Here is a 7,430-nt window from a genome sequence, read left to right as displayed (position 1 = left end):
AACAGGGCAGAGCAGTGCACCTGCACCGGAGCCACGACAGGCAGCAAAGAAGAGGACGTCACCGTTAAAAGATGGGAGGCACCGGACCGCAACACCCATCGGACCAACACCGGACCGCCCCCCAGTGACTATAATATAACTTTTTCTTCTCTTTCAGGTTACATCGGGGGCTTATCTACAGCATTCTGTGATTTACCCCCACATATAGAGTATCGGCAGAATTTATCGGAATGAAAAACCAGCAATTCATGAATTTCTTGGGGGGGGGAGCGTTTATACCGGTCCACGTGTGGTGAAATTGATAAAGCTTTTTTATTCTTCAGGTCAGTACGATTACAGCGATACCTCATTTATATCTTCATTATGTTTTGGCGCTTTTATACAATAAAAGCTATTTTATAGAAAAAAATAATTATTTTTGCATCGCTTTATTTTGAGAGCTATAACTTTTTTATTTTTCTGCTGATGATGCTGTATGGCAGCTCCATTTTTTGCGGGACAAAATAATGTTTTCAGCGGTACCACGTTTATTTATATCCATCTTTTTTATCGCGTTATTCCACTTTTTGTTCGGCGGTATGATGATAAAGCATTGTTTTTTGCCTTTTTTTATTTTTTTACGGTGTTCACTGTAGGGGTTAACTAGTGGGACAGTTTTATAGGTTGGGTTGTTACGGATGCGGTGATATTAAGTATGTGTACTTTTATTGGTTTTTTATTTACATAAAGAAATGTATTTATTGGAAAAATATTTATTTTATTTAGGCATTTTAAAAAAAATATTTTTTTTTTTTTTTTTTACTTTGTCCCAGGGTGAGACATCACTATATAGTGTCAGATCGCTTCTCTCAGCAGGCACTAACAAGCCACCTCCCTACAGGACCCTACAGGACCCCGTGGCCATCTTGGAGTCAGGGGCCTGCAGGGAGGAGGCCCACGGAACAACACGATCACATCGTGTTGTTCTGAGGGTTTCAGGGAAGCATGCAGGGAGCCCTCTCCCTGCGCAATGCTTCCCTATGCCACCGGAACGCTGCGATCATGTTTGATTGCAGTGTGCCGGGGGTTAAAGTGCCGGGAGCGGCCTGTGACCGCTCCTGGCACTTAGTGCCGGATGTCAGCTGTGATAACCAGCTGACACCCACCCGCGATCAGCCGCACTCCCCCTGTGAGCGCGGCTGATCGTGTATGACGTACTATCTCGTCCATGGGCATTAAGGCGCAGGGCACATGGACGGGATAGTACGTCATATGTTGGAAAGGGGTTAATTCTGTAACAGGAAACTGTAAGTGGTCCTGTAAATGATTAATAGCTGCTGCTTCAAAAGTGGATTGTATACGGATGATAAGTGAGAAAAAAAAATCGTCCCACTTTTCTGGATGAAACGCTGAATGATTTTTTTTTTTTATGCTTGTGTGAACCTGCCCTAAGGAAGTGCTTGTAAACACTTTTCAAGTTTAGCCACCACTTCTCTCAGCGGTGGTAGGTCTCCTTGGCAATGAGCAGTAAACAATAAAACAGAAAAATAGAATTATTCAGGAAATAGAGGCAAATGGAATTTAAAAAAAATTGCAAATTTGCTTGTTTTTTTACAAGCAGTACCTAAACATAATTCATCTTAAAAGATGGAAATAAACCCCTTAATGTAATATAAACTCTATGCAGATTGAGACCCCAATTCCTGCAATTTTTATGCCGGTCTTGAGGAGGGGGTCGTGGTGGTGGAGCACAAGGTGCCTGATTAATGAGGTGGCACACTCCTCTTAATGAATTAGACGAGGTGTAAATTGTCATGGGCCTTTGTGTACCGTCACCACAAATGGAGTAAGATTTGTGGCGTAAGGAAGCGCCACAGCTCGTCATGAATTTGAGGAGCTTTGGTTACCACACCCTGTCTCGCCAGCGTAACACCCAATTTCTCAGAGCTGGGCGATGATAGAGTCAAAATGGCAAACGTCGCAAAGTTTTTGCGCACAAAAAAAAAAAAAAATGCGACTTTTCAAATGTTTTTTTTTTTACATCAGAATTCGGTTGTAACAGCTTTAATGAATCTGGAGCCGAGCGTTCTCACAAGAAAATCTTAGGAATTTCTTCTGATAAAATTCAATAGAACTCTTGCTTAATTTTTTTTTTTTTATACCGCCGTGCTGTGATCTCTGGAAATAAAATAGTTATTTGATTCCAATTGACCGCACATGAGATGGATCTGGGAATCTCTCAGCCCCGCATCAACCTTCAGCAATGCCAACGTATTGTGTATTCTTCTGTCTGTTCCTGCCAATCCACCTGAAATGCGCTGTGACTTCACTATAGCAATGGAATAAAAACACATTCCTATCAGTCGAATTGCGATAATTTATTCTTCCATCACTACTTATAGTTTAAAGAGTACGATGTCTGAAAAATCAGATTGTCATGAAGTCCCTCCTATAATGAACACAATAGGTGACACCTGCCGCCGATCACGGATTAGGACAACCATCTCGAGGTTTAGAGCAATAAGTTACAATTTACACTGATTTTTTTCCACTTTGATTGCATTTTGTAATGTGACTGGTTCTCTTCAATGGTAGATTAGGAGGGGGGGCAAGGGGGGATACTCCTTATGGGTTTCAGGCTACATGGAATTTATGCCACATGGATGCATCACCACATTGCTGTGTAAAATCAGTGCAAAAATGTTTAGTTCCCTTTGACATTGCTAAATCTCAGCAGAAGGGGAAAAATCCACTATGCAGCCTTAACCTGTCACTTTGAATTACGCTATTAATGTTTCAGATATAAGGTTAATCTAGAGGTTAATAGCGTCACGAAGGTGCCAGGATGCCATACTGAATGTCCAGCATCCAGGAGAAAATTAACTTTATTCCACCTGTGAGCCACTGGCTTTCAGTCACGCAGGTGTGTTGGTGAGGCTACAGTCACAGCTCATAGCTGAGAGCAACGGCGTCAAGCATGCCCTGGCACTTTTACTGACAGTTAATGTTCACTGACTTTCAACCAATGTGTATGGAGCCTTGTGAGTGGGTGAGTACTGCATAGATGCAAGGTGGGCTCATGGAAACCCAATACTGTTCGAGTTTTGTGCAAATACTGTATTTATGCTGCAAAAGGAATCATGGATGCAGAACTCCTACTCATGATGAAATTTATAGCATAGCTCCCAACCATCCCGGATTCAGCAGGTCCCGCTGTCAGGGCAGGTCTGTGCTTTGTTCTGACTTCCATTCACTCTCTCATAGTCTTTTCTTGGCATCTTCATCACTCCATTGCTCCTCCAAGCAAGGCTGGCAACTCTGTTCTACACACACTGACAACTGAGTTGAACCCACAACTTGCATCACTGCAGGCAGCAGCTAAAGCTATGAGCCACAAATTGACACTTCTGGGAGATTATCAGATTACACTGATAGAGATACATCTGTGTATGGCAGTGTATTTTTTTGTTCTTGTGGTTTACAGGGAATGCAAAAGTCAGGTTTATTTTTCTTCCTATATAATTACTAAAAGGTAATGAAAGACAATTACATAAATGTCATTTGTACTGAACCTAAACCAAAAAAAAGCAATAAACATTACAACTCAGCAAATAACATGGAAATATTTGGCGTCTCTCTAAAAGCAACAACCCACACAACACAGTGATCAGATTTTTTACGGTGATCAGTGGCGTAAAGAAATTTGAGTGGTTGTTTTTTTCCTTCATTAAACTAATGAAAAACATAATAAAATGCAACGCTAAGGCTGTATTCACACATAGGCCGCGGTCACACTTGCGTGTGTAATGCGAGAAACTCACGCGAGACTCTCACATCAATACCAGGCACTGCCGCCTGTACTCGGGACCGGAGTGCGCGGCTGCATGTATTTCTATGCAGCCGCACACTCCGGTCCTGAGTGCCGGCGGCAGTGCCTGGTATTGATGCGAGAGACTCACGCGAGTTTCTCACACTACACACGCAAGCGTGACCCGGCCATAGTGTAACTGTTGCAGTTTTGTATTGCTTTTTTTCTACATGTGTCCGCTGGACACGATGCAATGACAATCTTCTCTAATTATTGCATGTTTCCTGCTATTATTTTATGCATTTCCTCCTAATTTGATGCATTTCTGGTGTAGATGTAAAGCAGTATTTTCAAAGCTTTTTAATAGTACAGAAAAGCTTTGATTCTACTCTTAACGATGCTACAACTTTTTTTTTTTTAACATACGTTTTTTTTTTCTTACTCCACATACAGCCTGTAGTGAAAAAATACATCAACGCCGCATAATTCAGCAGAGACTTTAGACTTAAAAAAGGGCAGGAGATTTCATGAAACACATCCACTTTCCTTGGACATTTAGGCTATGTGCCCACGCTAGCGTTTTTAAACGCTCAGGAAAAGGATCCCCTTTCCCAGAAACCGCGCGTCTTTTTCCGTGCGTTTCTTGCGCGATTTTTGTCAAAAAGCCGCGCGTTTTTGACACGCGATTTCTGGGATCATTGGGGATGGCTAAAAACGCTCAGCAATGCGGGAATTAATGAGCATGCTGCGTTTTTAGCCGCTAAGCGATTCCTGAGCGGTGAAAACCGCATGCATTGGCACAAAAAGCCAAAAACTCATGCTAATTAATTTGATGCATCTTTTCTACAGCATCTGATCCGGCTCAAACACTGCGGAAACGCTTAACAAAACGCATCGTGGGCACACAGCCTTAGGCAGGGCCAGATTTAGACAAAATGGGGCCCTGGGCAAAATTCAAAGTGGGGCCCCCAATCCTGAAATATTCCACTAACAACACTGTTGGGGCCCCCTTCATATGACTATATAAAACACGTACGTGTTACACCGATATCGGTGTCACCAGTGTTTTCAATCAATGTGTGGTCCATGTGCCATCCGTGTTTTTTCGGTATGGATACTGGAAATTAAATTACAAAGCCTCTCTCATACTTTCCATGTTAAACATGGACGGCACATGTATGGCACATGGATGGCATGTTTACATGGACTCATAGACTTATATTGGCCCTTGTTATCTCTGCTGCTGGGAAAACACGGACATGAGTGCAGCACCATAGGTCAAATAGGGGACACGTGGCATCCGTGAAAAACATTATATATATATATATATATATATATATAGTCACATAATAGAAAACACTAGCAGAATTAATGTCTTTTTCTATATCCTACCTCACAAACAGCTGAATAAAAGTGATAAAAAAAGGTCTTACTTTTCACCCCAAACTACTATGCTAAATCCCCTCTGGCTCCGTGGCCGATGGTTCGGGATCTCTGATGGTTATTATTCACTTTGCAGCTATACTATAAGGTGCTGCCATCAGGGCCGGTTTTAGACAAAGTGGGGCCCTAGGCAAAAGTTTAAAGTGGGGCCACAAATGCTAACAATGTAAAATCACACATTTAGGTTACATTACATGAGCAGGATGTGGATAGAGGTGGCTGTGCTGGCACTGTGGCTCCCATATTCAGGGGCCTTATATTAGCCAACGGGTCTGCCACTATTAGCATTACACAGGAGCATTACTAGGGTCAGAAAGGATTGGGGGGCCCAAGACATAGAGTTGTCCCCCAACCCCCTCTTAATTTTTTTTTTAGCACTGCAGATAACACAGCAGGGCTCCCAACTGTCCTGGATCCAGCGGGACAGTCCCGATTTTGACACTCCCACCCGCTATCCCAGCCGGGATTGTAGTTTTCCCGCACTGCAAATCAGCCACCATGCCCACCAGTCATTTCAAAAGGGACTGTGTACCGATCACCATACAATTCCCACAGCACACTCCAGAACAGAAGCCCTCCCGGCTCATGTGACTGTGACCTTATCCTATGTAACACCAGAGATAGCAGTGATAACACTCGGAGAACAGATAATGTAGTAGATGTCACCTGCAGTCCTATGTATGTAAATGCTATGGCTATATTCACATGCATTTTTTTCAGTAGCCAAAACCTGTTCTATTGGCAGTAAAAATGTTGCGTTCAAAACACCTGTTTTTCAGCTTGTTTCTGGTGTTCTGTACACTTTCTTCAGCTTTTTTTAAAGTGAGGATGTTTGCTTTGTCTACAGTATGTTTAAGGCCACATTCACACGTTGAGTATTCGGTCAGTATTTCACATCAGTATGCGCAAGCCAAAAGCAGGAGGGTGAGAAATCCAGAAGTGGTGACGTGTTTCTACTATACTTTTCCTCTGATTGTTCCACTGCTGTTTCTGCATTACAAATACTGATGTGAAATACTGACCAAATACTGAACGTGTAAATGAGACTTAATAGTTTAATTCACCAAAACCACTTAAAAAATTGCAGCGAAAAATGCCGTTGTAATATCTGCAGCTTTCTTATTTTCTTTTTTATATTCTTTCATTGCTTTCTACGGGTGAAAACACACTGAAAGAAGTGACACGCTGCAGATTTAAAAAACGCTACAGTCCTGAAATGCAGTCAGAAAAAAACAAGCGCATGCAGCAGATTTCAGAAATCTCATTTGTTTTGCTGGCACTTTAAAAAGCTGCTCTTGGCCATGTTCATAGGCAGAATTTCTGCAGCTTTTTCTTCTGCAAATAAGAACTTTACAGCATTTTACAGCACAAGCAAAGACTGAGATTTTCAGAGATCTCCAGCATACCCTTTTATTTTCTCCTGACTGAATTTCACAACTGCAGCGTGTTTTTAAATCCGCAGCGTGTCACTTCTTTCAGCAATTTTTTACACCCGTAGAAAGCAATGAAAACGTTTTAGAAAAGCTGCAAATGTCGAACTTTATTAAACATGTACTGTAGACAACATGAATACTATACAAAAAAAAACAGCAAAAGCTCTAAGTGTATGTGTCCACAATCAGTAAACTGCGTACATCCACAGCGTCCAACCCACAGCGGCCAGATGTTATAGCACAGTGGATAGTATCTCTAAAAATTCCATGTCCACTATGCGTGCACATACGACCGCACCTCACCCGCAGAGACAGACATGCAGCACGACTCTCCAGACCGCAGCATGTCAATTTATCTTGCATAGATGCGAGTCTCCGCAAGAGAAATCTCACCCCTACGATGCATTGGGTGCGGTGATTCCGCACGGTTCAGTGACCACATGGGGAGTCACCTGCGTTCAACAGAGGGCAAAACTTTAGACGGAGCACATGTCCGCTGCGTCCAAAGTGCCGCCATTTATGGATCGTCTGCACATAACCTAAAAAATGGGCGTTTTGAAAGCAGTGTTCTTACTGCCAAGACAGCAGGCTTTGGCAGCAAAAAAAAATGCACCAAAAACGCTGATTCCTATGTGCACCTGTACTATATATGTGTATGGTTTACCCTTATTATTTCACAAGGGAATTCATTTATTTCTATATCATAAATCCCCTGATTCAGCAGACAATATCCCTGTCTTGTGTAATTCAGACGGTAGTGACAGGAG

This window comes from Dendrobates tinctorius, unplaced genomic scaffold, assembly GCF_039654945.1.
Source record: "Dendrobates tinctorius isolate UK_male_01 unplaced genomic scaffold, ASM3965494v1 ptg000075l, whole genome shotgun sequence".
NCBI lineage: Eukaryota > Metazoa > Chordata > Amphibia > Anura > Dendrobatidae > Dendrobates > Dendrobates tinctorius.
Note: the sequence above shows the minus strand (reverse complement) of the source record.